The following is a 17,093-nucleotide window of genomic DNA, read 5'->3' as shown; positions in this document are numbered from 1 at the left end:
GCGTTAAACATCTATCCATCCATTCATGAATCAACGAAAACGTTTTACTCGATAATAATCGATACATTTTATTGTGAGCGGTATCGCACGCACCCTCGTTTGCAAGTACCCAAGCAGCACAATGTACTGAAAGTCGAGTGCAATAGGGGTGGACGGTATGTGTCCTATCAATGTTCCTTAGTTTCAAGAGTCTGTTCAAGGTCTTCCACCTACCCGTCCACCCCTATGCACTCGACTTTCAGTACATTGTGCTGCCTGGGTAGGCTCTTTGTTTCGGATGACGTAAGGTTGTTGCCGCACGAGCGCATTCCATTTCTTGCAGGCGTCACTATCGGGGCAGGGCATGTAAGCAACGCCTACTTGTCGACAGTCCCTTTTCGCCTAATGAGATTGCGCAGCAGTCCCATTTCGCCTAACGCCAGTCGCCCCTCCCGCCTCTTTAAATCCGATCATCCAGTTGTGACCAGTTTCGTATTTGTTTTCCTTTTGTTTGTTTGTTTTTCCTTTTCTTTGTCTTTATTTTTTTCAATTTCTTTCCTGGGAATAACGAGCCGCCATAGCGGTGGCTAACCCTTCCCTCCTATTTTTTATACAATAAATACATCACTCCCCCCGGGATTGAATACTCGAAGAGCGTCGGGATTGCCCTTATGCTGATTCTGAGGTAGGACGCAGGTCTAACAAAATAGGTCGTGGAGGGAATACCAGAGACGATTCTGACACTCCAAAGGACTGCTTCAAGTGGCAGCGAGGACATATGGCTAGGTATTGCACTAGTGAGTCCGTACCGCCAATGGGACCCGATGGCAAGCTTGTGGAGTCCGTATATTCCTTCTGCCCTGCCAACAGGTGAGGACTTGCTCGTCTCTACGGTTTCGCCTAGCGTGAGCATCGACAAGTACGACACTGTTCCCGTCGAAGTCAGCGATCCAGAACTCCGTGTGCCGTTCGCTCCTTTCAGTGGGATAGGGCTGTGCGACCTCCTCAAGAGCGGCGACGTGCAAGGCGCACCATGCCAACGGCTTTTCAGAAATCTGCTATCAGAATCGCGATCGCTGGCAGATGCTTCGTGACGTGCGCCCAGACAGGGTATGTGAAAAGGTCAGCCACGTCAGCAGCCACGCTGCGTCGTTGACAAAATTTGAGTCCTTGCCAAAAAACGGCAGCCATGTGACGTACTGCGAGTACAAGCGCCGTGAGTGTATCACACGCAATGTGGCGGCCAGAGAGTGCGTACAGCGTCTGAAGACAGGAGTCGAGTGCTCGGCACGCCGCTGTAAAACACAAATGATATAGCACACCGAGGGAGGGAAGACAAAGCGTCTGTGATGAGACAAAGGCGAGAAGACCTGAAAGTTGGGGAACACGTGGTCGAAGTCAGGAGACGTAAACTGTGCCAGACGTGCGCACCTGAAACGAGTGCGCGTCCGTCGGAATTTGCACTGGCCGACGAGGATTTTGCTAATAAGTTTTTGAAGAACAAGTTCGGACATATTTGTGACGCTTGTGATAGGCTGTGATTTCGCACCGACGTGGCGCCAGCACGCGCGCTACACCGCCAACTGTTGTCCAGGGAGTTCACGGCAGAATGCGTGGGAAACTTGTCTGCATGTGCTTGCGCAATACAAACGTAAGCCTAATCTCACTCTTATTGCTCGTGCACGATCAGCATTCGCTGTTACTTTTTCGCACATGGTCTGCGAAAAGCTTTGACTTTTGTCAACGACGCGTCTTTTCATGTGCTCTCCGATTTTTGCTACGCCAACCAAACAAGTTCCCTCATGCAGCTGCCGCTGTAAAAACTGGACTACCAGTGTCAACGTGCACAACGCGCGTTAAGTAGACTCCGCGTGCGCAAGACCAGACTGTACGTGCCTGTGCAAAAATTACCGCTCTGAGCTGTTGAAGAGCAACAGTTCGAATAACGAGATGGAAGCTCTACATGAGTTCTCGTCGGCGATGATGGAATGTCCAGAAGGGTCAGATATGCTGGGGAGCTTCTTGACATGTTGGTTCACTCCAAGACGTTGCCGATGGAACTGACGCTTCTTCTGGAGGCGCGTGTACGTATAGCTGGGTGATCTCCTGTAGAGTCTCTAGCCTCATCACCATCTTTAGTTCCCGCGCCTCAAATAAACATACATTCTCGTCCAGTCTCTTGATGTGGCAAGTTCCTTGCTTAGCATACTGCAGATGTTGGGACGCGGAAGACAGGGACTGAAGGAAGCACACAAACACAAGCGTCATGTGTCGTCAGCGTCGTGTGTCCTTCCTTCAGTCCCTGTCTTCCGCGTCCCAACATCTGCAGTATGCTGTCTCACCAACTAGCTTAACTTTCTGCGCTTGTTCCTTGCTTAGCCCCGGCCGCACTGTGGTAGCAGTAAACCAGGCTCGTACAAGACACTCATAAAACGTAAGTAAAGTTACTGAGCAGAGTACCGAATTCTGAAAAGTAAAGTAGCAGAGAAGTCATTTTTAACACCGTTTTCTTCCTATAAAAGTCTTACGTGGCCAGTAAGATGCACCATGAAAATAACTCACACCACAGAGTCATAATTATCGCAGAAATTGAATTTGAAGTACGCCGCAAAAATCGACCGTGCGCAACGGTGGTAGAAAGCAGTACCAGCCTGTGATCTGCTTGCGACCTCGCGCTGACGCTAGAGTTCGCGCTCGCTGATTGGTTCAGAGAAATGTTGTCTGCTACTTAGCTGTCGTGTGCTATACTCGGCTGCTCGGGAAAAAATCATAGCTCCTGGTTCGGTGATGATTCGGCCGCTTCTATGAACCTTTTTCACATACGCGTCGTATCCTAGCGGCCCTCCAGCAAACCACAGCGCCTCAAAGCAAATCCACGTCGGTAACACAAAAGACCAAAACCTGCCCGGAGTGGGACCGACGAGCTCGCGCCGTTCATGCGGTCTCCCCACTGGTCCCCACTTCTGTCTAGAGTCACTGTACCCGGGGGAAGAGTATCGCAATCGCTTTCCCCGTGCCGCCGCCTAGCTCATTCGCCGAGGCGCGTCACGTGGTGCGTTTTCCTCCTCTTTGCTTCCAACCTCCCGCCGGGTCTACGGGGAACGCAATAGCTGGGACGCATGTGCGCGTACGTTCGTATGCCGCTCTTGGTTTTTTGTACGTGAAATGGATCTCAGAGAGCTCAGGGACTACGAACAACCATGTCTGGATGTTGTGCTGCAATGGGACAGAGTTAGGCAAAGCATTTTTTCTGCATTCCGACGGGCAAAAGTGACGAGACGCGTAGATCGGCACAGAACCTGCCGGAAGAACTTCACGCCTACGAATAACACACGCTTGAGCGAGGTAAATTTCGTGGCGTGTTTATTTGTCATTGCAGAACCTTTGCACACAGTATTGAATAACAGTTGAACTGTGCGAAGAACAGCCGGGCGTATCAAAGTAGTGCTTGTTGGATCTTCCCATTGTGTTCCCTGTCCTGCGGTGCTAACAAAACGCCACTATCAGGACCACTTCACACGTCGCTACGACTTCGAGGACAAGGAGATTCGAAAGAAGTTGAAGTGGACGGCAGTCCCAAGCAGTTTTGCATACCGGACACCTACGAGGCTGAGGAAGGCTCCTACCCCCGTTCTTCGCACACAGAGTTCTCCGAGGTGTCACCAAAAGACTTGCACACTGAAGTTGATGACAACCTAGTGTAAGATCAAGGGCAGCGGAGGATAGTAATGTGTCGAAATATATGTAGATGTGCACTATGAAAATTGCCGGTACAGTGACTCTACTTCTGTCGTCCCCATACCGCGCCATCTAATGAAGACTGAGGTAACCCTCTCCGGCGCCCCAAGGTCATGCGCATAAGACCTTGTGAAAAAGGTCCAATGAACCCTTTTTCATAACGGCTTATATGGGCAACGGCAAACGGGAACTGGTTTACGGTGGCAAAGGGATACGGCGCTGACCCCCACTGACTGGAACTCGTGGACCCTGTAACGTCATCGGTGACGTGTCATCATGCTTCTCCTCCTCGTTATACCTAGGGTGGCGAGTTAAGGGTGGACGCGTGGAGCTATGTGTATGTGAGTTTTCTGGGAGACAAATATTGCACACATCAAAACCTTTTATGGTAAATTGACACATTAGGCTGATTACGCAATCGGTAAACTGACACACGCACTTTCATCAGACGTCTTAATCTGAATTTTTTGGATGGCCCTCTGTACTTCTTTAAAAGCCCAAAGTCCAATTTTTCTTTCCGTGCGTACAGAGGATTTGGCTGGCTGCGTTATGAGAGAGGGTCAGTATGACAAAATCAAAATAACGAGGAAGTGAGAGAGTGCAACTGGCCTGCCTCCTCGCTCGGAGGGAACCGTAGTTATCGCAGTGAGGTTATTTTGGAATGACGCAGCTGCGCGTTCGTCGCCGACGTCCTGCACAAACACCGTTTTGACTAGAATGTTCTGAGCGATTGGAAGCTCTTTACACAAAAGTAACTCTGTAGTTTCAGGTGTACAATGCAAACAGCTTGAAGGGCAAATTGGCCAAACAACGGATGTGTGACTGCAGATCGTGCAAAACATTATCAGGAGTTCTCGCCAGTTACATAGATAACCATCGTTACATAGATAACCTCACGGTGATAACTACGGTTTTCTCCGAGGTGGCGGGCACGTGGCGCTCTCCCATTTTCTTGTTATTTTCATTTTGTCATACTGACCCCCTCTCATACCGCAGCAAATCAAGCTCTTCCGTAAATTTAAATTTGGGGCTTTGAGATAGGGTACTAACTACTCTTAAAAGCAGCTCGTTACTTTCAAGATACTTTGACGTCACAGTTGGAATTCCCTAACAAAGTAAATACGAAGAGCATCAAGTTGAAAACGGCATTACCAAAAACCTTTATTAGCTCGCATGCCCCGGTTGTTTCAAAACACATTATCCCCCAATAGACTTCTCCCTGTTTACAAACAAATGACGTCAGATGGTACAACAGCGCCGCCAACTTCGTAGACTGGAACTACAAAAACAAAAAAATCAATAAATCGCAAGAAAGCCACGGTTACATATAGTTTCTCATATTGTAAGGTTTTTATGCAATTCCCTGCATAGTGTTAGTTGTATGGCCTTGTTCTGCTCCATTCTACCGGTTACCCTAACTTTTCGGTAGCCCTCTCTAAAGATGGCTACCGGGCTTTTCCATCCTTTGGAGCCTGAAGGGCACGAGTTTCCATCGGAGTGCACGTGGTGTTTCTATACAAAGCAAGCGGGAACTAAGTCGAAATAACAAACCACATTCTGCACAGGATTACGACGTTGACTTTCCAGGCGATGCAACGAACCCTTGGGAGGAGTCTTCTTTTCTTTCCGGGGTGGAATGGGAGTGGGAACGCGAATGAAGACACGAAAGCGACTAAAAAGTAAAAACGTGACCTCGTTTGTGTGTACCACTAATACAAAGGAGCGACCCTTGACCTTCGTGAAGGAATACGGCGTTGTGAAACGACAGTGTTCTCCGCCCGGGCTGTTTCGATTTCACTATGTATCCACTAACGTCATGATTACACCCCGGTGACTTTTCTTCGGTAGAGGTCTATACTGAAGAGGTGCTCTACAGATCCGGACGAATGCTCTACAGGAACGACATAATTTACTTTCGTTTTTCTCTTCATCTTTGCTTTAACCTTATAAGAGTTATTAATATTTTACACACAGCCTTCGGGATCGCCCCATGAGATAATTGGGCACTCGCTCACTGGATATTTCCATAACTCCCCCCCCCCCCTTTCCCCAAAGGTTCAAGGCGGACAAGTGCTCACCAAGCGTATATAACCCACCTGCTAAGTTGTCATTTTATTTGCCATGTTTCATTGAATAAGTAGGAGCGCGATTATTTCGACAAATATGTTCCGTTATTGGAAATGAATGAATGACTCGACTTACAAAATCAAAGTGCATCCGATGAGCAACTTGCTTCTTAAAGTTCGTGTATCTCTACAAAAGCAAATACATTTGTACACGTTTAGAACAAATGACGGTTGTCATATTTTGTTTCGTATGTGCATACTGAATATATTTTGTCTGCATATCGGGACGGCAGGGTGACGTAAAGACAACACAACAACGGTTGTTTTGTTGTCTTCACGTCTCCTTGTCACCCATATATGCAATCTCATCAATCAGCTCACCATGTTCTTCGGATATTTTGTTTGTTTTGAATTCGTATCACGTAGTGCTTCAAGTGACGTACGGTGAGAAGCTTATTTGCAAAGCCTTAGATAGCTTTTCCATACTGGAAGTGGAAATTATTATTTTTTATTCCGTGTTAGTGCCGCGAAGCAACTGTGGCTATATGAGCGGCATACAGATGTGAACAGATGGAGAGAGGACAGCAGGAAGGAGTGGGGGACAGGGGGGTTAGTATGCGTCCTGGACCGACTTTAGGGGGAACTGTGCTGACAGTCGTCTGGAAGGAAGGTCTTCGGAAAACCCAAGGTAACCTCAGACAGCACAGCCGGTGGTAGGATTCGAACCCACCACCTCCCAGTCTTCAGCACGACCTAGGCTACCACCAAGGAGCAGGAGATCCTCTGGGTGGATGAATATGAGGAACGCCATTCTGGACTCTTGACTCTCTCTCCGGGAGACCGCCACCGGGTTTGTGTACGCGAGGTTGAGTGCTTCCTTATATGGATTAGGAAGAGTTGAAGGTTTCTGCCCCGTTTCTTGTGAAATGTGAGTGACCGTGGACGGCAGCGGAACATTTTGGGTTCAGCACCTCGAAAGAAAGAAAAAAGACAAAAGAGAAGGTATACCTGGAAGCATCCGCGATTCAGACACCGGTGATCATGGAGTTGGTTACTTCAACTATACGGGAAACCGAAGCTTCTTCTGGACGGTTATGAATATCTCAAAAGGTTGCTAAAATGACTAGATTCGATGGCAGACCTTTAGGGCGAGGGCAGTGCTATTTTTGAAACGTGATGTCCTAGTCTACAGTTTGCAATACAATGAACAGCCCTCATGAGAAAAGGAAATTCTCGCGGAGGGCTCTAGGGTAGAATAGAATAGAAATAGAAAAGAAAAAGCGAAACTAGAAAAAGCGAAAAATAGAAACTTAGGTCGCACTGGTGCGACCAGCTGTTCCAGGACGCTTGACTTGCGGGAGCACTGGATGAATTGAAAGATTATATCAGCACGTATCTCCTTGAGGTAGTTCGTCAGTGCACACAGCGCAGGTTGCTGGTGCTGCCTTGGCCAGCTCCCCAAAGGCAACACTAAATGGTCGGTTATCAAGTTTCGCGAGGGCGTTCTTCAGTGATCGCCGACTAGAGTTAAGGCGTCGGCAGGTGACCAGCACGTGTTCCGTGTCCTCCAGAGTTCTACAAGTTGTACAGTTCGGCTATCCAACAGCACCTATCTTATGAAGGAATGCTGTTGCGAACGGGACGTTGAGTCGCAGGCGATGGATGACGGACTCTAACGGCCTTGGCATCTTCAATGGGAGGCAGTAGGTGCACCTGGAGTCGATTCGCGCGAGGAACGAGTGATTCATGGAGTCGCCTGGTTCTAGGGTAATTTATAATGAAGTGAGCGATTGTCCGACTTCAGCGTTTCATTGGTGAGCAATTTTCCGGCGAGGAACTGTACACGGCCACGCCTGCTCCGAAACCTGAGGCGCACACTGTGACACTTATGGCACCCTACCCATTCCCAAGAGGGACGTGGATGTCTCCAATATCTCAGGCGTATGTAGCCATTGTCGAGACAAAAGAGAATCTTTCGGTCGATCTCAGTCACACAGACAAGTATCTCCAAAGTAACTTGGGAAAACGAGCACAAGTTACTGAAGAAAAAAATATTTATGTTAGATTACTAAATACTGACTTTTGAATGTATTTTCAAGATAGTAACTGTGATGCAACTTGAGATATCATGTGGTGCAAGGTACGTGCAAAAGTATTTTGAGATACGCAGCTTGCTCTACTCTAGCTACTGTACAAGTCTGCAGTAAACGCAGGCAAGGCACGCTACGGTATAGCCTCCCTATCCTCCATGGAATCAGTCCCACCCAAGACCGAGAGCTTCTCAACATTCAAGCCCGCAGCCTCAGTGTCTGCCTAGGGGTCCCTCGGACAACGGATACCTACTCTGTCCTCGCAGACGCTAGAGAATACCTTATTCCTACTCTACGGGACTCAACGATCCACCCTTCCCATCCCCTTTGTCAGACTGCAGAAAGCTACCCTGCTTCCGCCTCCGGTACTGCCATTGTCCGCCTATGGGATTATCTCCCGCCAACGACATCTACTCCCTCCTTTGCGCCAGCTATGTGGACCCTTGAACGTCCCGTCATTCAACCTGCAATCCCGGACCTTCCTCGAAAACACGAAGCTCCTCCAGTAGTAGCCCATCAGCTGTCCTTGGCACATATCAACTCTACCTACCCTTGCTGTCGTCAAATCTTCACAGATGCATCTGTGATGCGTGACACATCAGGGACAGCCTTTACGTCACAGATACGGACCACGAACAAGCCTACACGTTGCCCTATCCTGTGCCCTCTACTGAGACGGAACTGTATGCCATCTTCGCAGCCCTGGAGTACATTGCTGGTCTGCCACCTGAGAAGCCCTGGGTTGTCCTCACTGACAGTAGGGCGTCCCTCTTCCTTTTGCTGTCTTCCCACGTCACCATACGCCGGCATACAATCGGCTCTGTGCAAATGGTCACGTTCTTTCTCTGCAGTGGAATCCCGGTCATGTGGGCTTATCTGGTGACTCACGCGCAGATGCGGCTGCACGACGTGCTGCACAAGTTGTGACTAATGCTACGGTACATCTGCCCCTTACTGTTTCTGCTTGTTGTATGTCTATACGCCGCCGGTGTGCTGCTCGAGCCCAAGCGTTCAGAGCTGAGGCTGCCTCATACAACAGTCACCTGCAATCAATCGACCCTGCTGTGGACTTCTTTATTACGTGTCGCTGCACTCGTCACGATGAATCGCTCCCGCACCGTCTTCGTCTAAACGTCGCCCGCACGCCGCTGCAACTGTTCAGAATGCGTCAGTCTAGCACTCCCCTCTGCACTAGCTGTGGCGTGGTGGGTGATATTCCCCACTGCATCCTACACTGCCGGCAACACCTTCAAGAGTCACTGTACCCGGGGGAAGAGTATCGCAATCGCTTTCCCCGTGCCGCCGCCTTACTCATTCGCCGAGGCGCGTCACGTGGTGAGTTTTCCTCCTCTTTGCTTCCAACCTCGCGCCGGGTCTACGGGGAACGCAATAGCTGGGACGCACGTGCGCGTACGTTCGTATGCCGCTCTTGGTTTTTTGTACGTGAAATGGATCTCAGAGAGCTGAGGAACTACGAACAACCATGTCTGGATGTTGTGCTGCAACGGGACAGAGTCAGGCAAAGCATTTTTCTGCATTCCGACGGGCAAAAGTGACGATACGCGTAGATCGGCACAGAACCTGCCGGAAGAACTTCACGCCTACGAATAACACACGCTTGAGCCAGGTAAATTTCGTGGCGTGTTTATTTTTCATTGCAGAACCTTTGCACGCAGTATTCAGTTCAACTGTGCGAAGAACAGCCGGGCGTATCAAAGTAGTGCTTGTTTGATCTTCCCAATGCGTTCCCTGTCCTGCGGTGCTAACAAAACGCCACTATCAGGACCACTTCACACGTCGCGACGACTTCGAGGACAAGGAGATTCGAAAGAAGTTGAAGTGGACGACAGTCCACTTCAACACTTCAAGCGGTTTTGCATACGGGACACCTACGATGCTGAGGAAGGCTCCTATCCCCCGTTCTTCGCACGCAGAGTTCTCCGAGGAGTCACCAAAAGACTTGCACACTGAAGTTGATGACAACCTAGTGTAAGACCAAGGGCAGTGGAGGATGGTAATGCGTCGAAATATACAGGGTGTGTGCAGAAAAACATGACCCGCATTTTTCCATGTAACTCGTTGTCTACTTAGCTGAGGAACTTCCGGCGGCGCACGACGGCGTATTTATGCGTGCGAAAGCTACAAAAAAAAATCCTGGAAGCCATACTCAGTGTAAAAAAAAATAAACAGAGCGCGAAAACATGGGCTTCCATGCATTAGAATAGGGCGGTCATGACAGTGCATGGTAGTGTATTTCGGTCTCAGGAGAGTTATGTGCAGGCATCGCTAGGGGTACTGCCGATGAGCATCCATGTGGGACATCGTTTCGATTTATGCACCGATAGCTCCCCTAGCGGTACTTGAACACAACTCTCCTACGTCCACCGTGTTGCCCTTTCACATACACCCTGTTGTCCACCATGTTGCCCTATTCTGATGCACGGAAGCAGACGTTTTCGTTGTTCCGTTTATTTTTTAAGCTGAGTATGGCTTCCACAATTTTTCTGCAGATTTCGCACGCATAAATGCGCCATCGCCTCCTGAAGTTCGTTAGTTAGGTAGGCAACAAGCTATGTGCCTAAATGCGGGTCATGTTTTTCTGCACACACCCTGTATGTAGATGTGCACTATGAAAATTATTGAAACTTAAGAAAACTATTCCTGAATATTGATCAAGGGGCAGTGAAGGATGGTAATGCGTCGAAATATATGTAGATATGCACTATGAGAACTATTGAAACTTATGAAAACTATTCCTAAATATTGAGCTGTAATTGTGAGTGAATCAACTTTGCAGAGGAAGACAACACCGTCACAAATTTGTGATCAGAGCATCGAGGAATATGCGCAGGAAAAACCTGCAGACAAGTCATGTGATGGTCCCCTCGACGAGGTCTCAGTCTTAAAAGAAAACGTTGGCATTCACATAGCCATTGAACGTGTGAAATAGAATTTTTATTGCGAAGAGATGAGAATAAAACTGGTGGAGGTTATTTATGTCAAACTGAAGCTGCGCACACGAGCACTATAGTTTTATGTCCACAAAACAAGTGAGCTAAAAGAAAAAAAAACTGATCTAGTGAGCGCAAACGAGACTCTACGATGCCTTTTAGAGGCGAACACGCGCCAACGTAATTCGTCTGTTAGCTACATAATACAACAAACGATACTGTAGTGACGCTTGTGTCCTGTTTCATTAAGTATTAGCCGAGTCCCACCACAGGAAGTCACAAACTTTTTGGTGCACAGCCGCGAAATCAACGGGATGTAACACTGACTACAGCTATCCTAACACGCGATCCGTGGCGGCTTGGAAGCAATATGGCTGCCGGAGCAGACTACGCGGAGCGGTTGCGGTACTCTTCTCCCGGTACAGTGACTCTAGCACTGGCACCTTCTGCAGCGTGACGCCCTCTGTCGTCGTCGATCCCAGCTTGGCTACGGCACTAAGACACCGGCTACCTTACTGGGTCCCGTTCGTCAGTCGACCCAGGGCCAGTGGGCAGTCACCACTGCTCTCCCCCGCTTTCTCCACGCTTCGAACCTTGTCAATGCCTTGTGATTGTGTGACCGTGTGTGTGACTTTTCAGTTTTAGTCTTGTGTCCTTCCTTTGCTTTTCTTTTCTTCTTTGTCTTTTCCTTTCCTTTCTTCTCTTCTTTGTCTTCCCCTTTCCTTCTTTTCTTTTCTCTCCACTTCTCTCCTTTTTCTTCTCCTTTTCTTTTCTTCCCCCCATTCTTCAATTTTTTTGGATAGCAAGCCCACCTCCGTCTGGCTGAGCTTTCCTTTCTTTTTCTTAATAAACATATCCCCCCCCACCCCCCCACCCGGCAGGCGAGTCACTTGATGAGCTTTATTCCAATATAGAGCTCGTGCACCAGGTATCGCACAGGTAGCATGCCTACAGTGCAGAGCACCACCCCACTTTCTTGTATATAGTTGGTGGTGGTGAGGGATGCGACTCAAGACAGCTCCTTCCGGCTGTTTTCTCTCCATCTGTCCACTGTACGCCGCTCGTAGCTACAGTTGCGGCTCGGCGCTAACACGGAGTGAGAGAAAACAGTGTTTTGATTCAGGCTGCTGGACGAGCACTTTCTCCCATTATACGCTTCTCTTTTACCCTCGGGGAGATTTCCTTCGTCTATGGGCATCCCGGAGTCTTTTCTAGACAGAGGAGGATTGGTGACTCCCTCGCCTTTGGTTGCCCTCAAGTCCTGCCTCACCACCACTCGGTCACCTTCAGCCACCCTATATGCCCGTTTTGCAAGAGAAAAGGAAACACTAGGTTTCTGTTATGTTATTTGTTATCTATTAACCAAGGAAATACTACATACTTTGCAGTGGACTGCTTGGGCATAGCTCAACTGTTGCTCTCCTGTCTCTCATAACATCCTGAACACTTAATCCACGTTACAAAATGCAGGAAAAATCACCATCTCCATATTTTACCATTGTCTTAGCGCTATATGCCCTCCGCAATAATATGTTGTTGCGCCATTAAGTATCCAATCAATCAATCAATCTTTTAGCCTCTTCTATTTCCCTCCTCTTCTCCCCTTTGGTCTCGCTCACTCGGCTGGTATTTTTCATCTCGTGTCGGAAGCACCAGTGGTCAGAAGCTGCTCGCTGTTTGTTTAGATCGTTAACTTTGGGGTCATTCTATGCCAACCGTTCCAGACATTGCGCTCGACCACCCCCGATTTCTTTCAGATAAATTGTGGTTGATTGTAGTCAGTGCTCTCCCGGCTTATTTTTGCAGCAACAATTTTTTTTTCGCGCTCTGGCCGCTTCTTGGAAGATTGCGATTTGGCATGTAACCTACCTGGAAAAAATAAATAAGTTTTGCGCTAATTCCAACCAAATCTCGTCTGAGTGAAGGCAGAGCATAGCACTTTGGTGCCAATACCTGTTGGTGCTTGATGGACACTTTTTATCGAGAGTTTAGGTCCCGAGAAAACTGTAAAATTGTTGGAACTTTTGGAATTTTTTACGAAACTGCAACATTTTCTTGCTATGCAAACTGCTGAATAGAATATTTATTTCTCTTACTGCTTTGCGCAGTTGTGTAGAAGGCATCGAACGTGTTAAGAGTATTTTGTGACGCACAGACTTGGAAGAGTACAAAGAAAAAAATTAATTTCGTAAATATTGCTTTTTACCACATGTTAAGCCGTCAATTGCACACTGAGGTGGTCCTGATAAAAATGACACCAAGTGCATCTGATAGTGCGCCTCTTGAACATTTATTTTTCAAAGTTTCATTGAAACACATTTTGTTTTTACATCGCCGCTGGCGACGAATCTCCCCATTCATCATCTCACAATAAAGTTGTTGTCGGTGTTCTTTTTCTTTTAGCCGCGAAAAAAAATTGTGAACTTGGCCACCCGGCACTCATCCGGCATTGCCCCGCAAGGCTGCTTCACCCCAAGACGCATCGCCGCCGCTGCCGCCAAACGCACACGGTAGCTGCCCAAAGCGATTTGCGTTCTTCAGATAAAAACAATCTGAATTCAATACAATTCCTATAGAAATTGATATTCCAAGCTTCGGGTTCTCAGGAGAACTGCCTACTGCGGTCATGAAGTTCAATAGGAGCACTATGCGCGCAGGGATGTGCTTCAGTGACAACGGACACTGGCGGTTATTGAATAACCATGATCTGTTGCGCGATGACGCATACAACGCTTACTAACACCGGCTCTACGGCGCCAGGCAATAAAAGGTGTGTGTGTGTGGGGGGGGGGGGGGGGGAGGATAGCGTGGACGAGAGGGTGGGGCAGCCGGGGATGGCGCCCAGGGGCCCGCGTCACTTGAGGGTCCCGCACGATCCAAGGCCTGTCGTAATCATATAAAGAAGAAATACTTGGACTGTGTTATCGACGTGTGAGGAGGGGGCCCGGGCATGACCCATCCCCGGGGCCGTAGATTCTCTCGCCAGCCATGAGGGGATATGTTTAATGATGATAAAAAAGGAAGGGAAGGTTAGTCGTGGCTTGCTATCCCCGAAAGCAAACAAACAAACAAAAAAGAACAAGAACCACAGAGTCAAGAAGTTATGGAAAAACACGAACAAAAAAAATTCTAGTCGACAACGATAACTTCACACTTTCGGCTACCACCAAAGAAAACGATAACAGAAGGGGAGACATAAAACTGTCGAAGTGACGTAAATGAATATAAGGAGCCAGCTGAGGAGGACGGTGTCACCTCCGAACAAAGTGAGCTATATGCAATAGATGGAGACCCGTCGTCGTCGAAGTACATCCCTGGCTCCGGCGCCACCTGTGTACCGCGCCACCGCAGAAGGCCGTTCTCATGAGAACTTCAAGCTTCGCTTGAAAGTTGATTTATACATACAACATATTTTTGCAGGCAACGCAAATCGGTTTGAGCTTCTCCCGTGTGCGTTTGGCGATACGTCTTGGGGTGAAGCAGTCTTGCAGGGCAATGCCGGATGAGTGTGTGTGGTGGTCACGATCACACATTTTTTTTCGTTGCTAAAACGAAGTGTTTCAATGAAACTTTGTAAATGTCCAAGGGGCATACTATCAAATGCAATTTGTCTCGTATTTTTATCAGGACCACCTCAGTGTGCAACTGATGGCTGAATAGTATGTGGTAAAAAGCAATATTTACGAAATTCTTTTTTTTTTTCTTTGAACTCTTCCAAGTCTGTGTACCTCAAAATACTTTTAACACGTTCTATGTTTCCTACACAACAGTGCTAAACAGTTTAAGTAGTTATGAAAAAATTGCACTGTTCCGTAAAAAAAAAATCAAGTTTCCGAAATTTTAGTTTTCTCGGGGCATAAACACTCGATAAAAAGTGCATGTCGATCAGCCTTCAATGTGTCTTGGTACGAAAGTAGCATGCTTTGCCTTCACTCAGAAGGTGATTTGGTTAGATTTGGTGCAAGAGTTTTGTCTGCTTTTTTTTTTTTTTTTTTTTTTGCCAGGGACGTTACATGTCTGATCGCAATCCTCAAGAGGCGGCCACGGCACGAAAAAAATTTTGAATGCAAAATAAGCCGGGAGAACATTGGCTGCATGGGAACAATCAACCACAATTAGTTTGAAAGAAATCTGGGATGGTCAAGCGAAATGTCTGGGACGTTTGGCACGGAATGACCCTTTGTCATCCGTCAGGACCAGGGTGTCGGAGCGAACCGGAACCGAAAACCGAAAAAAACCGCTATTTTGGTGCGAACCGGAACGGAATCGAAACCGTATACATTTTTTTCGCTCAGTAGGGAAACCGAAAAATAATTTAACGGTTTTCGGTCCAAGAAAAAATTTCGCCGGTTTGGACTACGGATAGGCGAATGAGACGTCGTGTGCTCTGAAGTCATGTCATGGATACTATACGAGGGTTACGGTTACGATGGAATGTATGTCGGTATAGTATGACCCTTAGGCTCCCTTTGTAATGGTTTATCGTTCGCGCACGCACACAGACTTCGAGGTACATGTGACTCTCTAGCAATGTGCCGTAGTGTTCGTTTTAATTTGATCCCCCCAAACTCTCCTCAACTAAACAACAAGGGGGCTGCATAACAGCTTCTTTATCGGTAATGTCGCGCAACGCGTCCCTTGTTTGAGAGCAGCTAAGTTGAATACATTTACGTATACGCGAGGGCAAGCCCGTGCAAAGTGGCAACTCTTTTGTGGACAGGACACCAAGAAAATAAAACGGAGCCGTGGAGCGCGTTTGTGAGTGAAGGTGTTCCTCGATTTGCGTCGTACTCGTGCGGTGGTGCTTGCTGGCTAGACAGTAGCAACAGACATTCGGATGGGACACAATCGCTCCAACCCAGCAAGAAAGTACTTTATGTATGACATCACGACAAACAAGTCGGTTTGTAGCATGCGCTTCAAGAAATGAGAACGCCCATTTGAACAGACAGTAGCCTACAGGAACCAGGAGCTACCAATTTCACAGCTGTCTATTAATATCAAATACCATGTATGCTGAATAAACGGGTTTACATTTTGCAACATTGATTTTTTTTTGTGGGGATAAGTATTCCCAGCAGAAGCGGAACCGGTTAAAAACCGGTATGAACCGTTATTTTTTTGCTCCGGAGCAGAACCGGTACCGGATCGTTTATGATGTAACCGGAACGAAAACCGGAACGAAAAACGTTTCGGTTCGACACCCTGGTCAGGACATTTTGATAGGTCCAAGTATGTAGATCGCGCGTTAATTTGGTGAAACTGAAAACCTCCTTCGTGTGAAGCCCTAATACTGTTCATTAAAGAAAGAAAGAAAGAACAAGACCGAGTGAATAAAAGCATCCGCTAGGTGGTGCTGCGAGGTGGTGGGTCCAAATCCTCCTGTGCTGTCTGAAGTCTTCCCTGGATTTTGCGGCAGGTGTTCCAAACTGTTTCCCCTAAGTCTACCTAGGACGCACACTGTCTCACCCGCCTGTCTGCATGCTGTCCTCTCTACATCTGCCCACATCTGTACGCCACTCATAGCCGCATTCGCTTCGCGACACTAACACAAAGTAGAAACCCCTTCGTGATAAGGAAAGGGAGAGACAGATAATATCGCGTACATCCAGGCAAGCTGCTGGAGTGAAAAAGCGTGAGCGTATAGGAAAACACCACCCGGCTTTTTCTTTAGGAAGGGAGAGATGCTTGTTGACCTTATTCTCTTCCGTCATATAGACACAACAATTTCTAAGTCGCTTTTTTGTATAAAAGTGTGCGTTATATAACCAGGAAAAAATATCTTGAAAAATATATGTGAAAACGTCAAGCGCTTTCTGTCAAAAACTATATTTGGACAAAAGTAACCAACTGTATGTGTCAGAACTTTGCTCCTGCACATGGCACATCTCAAGACCGTCTTTGGAGAGCTTTCTCCGAGAGGTCGTCGCGGGAAAGTCCTTCACATATTTTTTAGGCATGTGTAAGAGGGGACGCACACTTGAAAAGCTTTCCGCTCTGCGCGACTGCACTTAGAAACGTACCCTCGAACACATGGGTTGATGTGAAGCGGATTTTCAGCGTGCGTACAAAGCAGCAGGTTTCATGGGCTGTTTTTTGTTGTCTGTGGTGGAATGGAGAAACTGGGTATTCTAGCTTGCTTTAAATGTTTATTTTAAAATGTCTGTTACCGATTCACCGAAATTTATGCACAATTGGCGCGTCCTCCGCTGTATCCAGCTGCGAGCACTCGTTGCAGAACTCGCAATTCAGAGCAGCATTCGTTTCCT

At 47.7% G+C, this 17,093-nt stretch overlaps 1 protein-coding gene across 2 annotated transcripts in view; it reads left to right on the top strand.

The window, feature by feature from the left end:
* LOC135394201 (solute carrier organic anion transporter family member 4A1-like) overlaps nucleotides 1-17,093 on the top strand; it is a 121,349-nt gene that overhangs the window by 36,925 nt on the left and 67,331 nt on the right. The gene's annotated exons all lie outside the window — the stretch shown is intronic.

The sequence above is a fragment of the Ornithodoros turicata genome, chromosome 5, assembly GCF_037126465.1.
Source record: "Ornithodoros turicata isolate Travis chromosome 5, ASM3712646v1, whole genome shotgun sequence".
Taxonomy (NCBI): domain Eukaryota; kingdom Metazoa; phylum Arthropoda; class Arachnida; order Ixodida; family Argasidae; genus Ornithodoros; species Ornithodoros turicata.
Note: the sequence above shows the minus strand (reverse complement) of the source record. Positions and strands in the feature narration are given on the sequence as shown.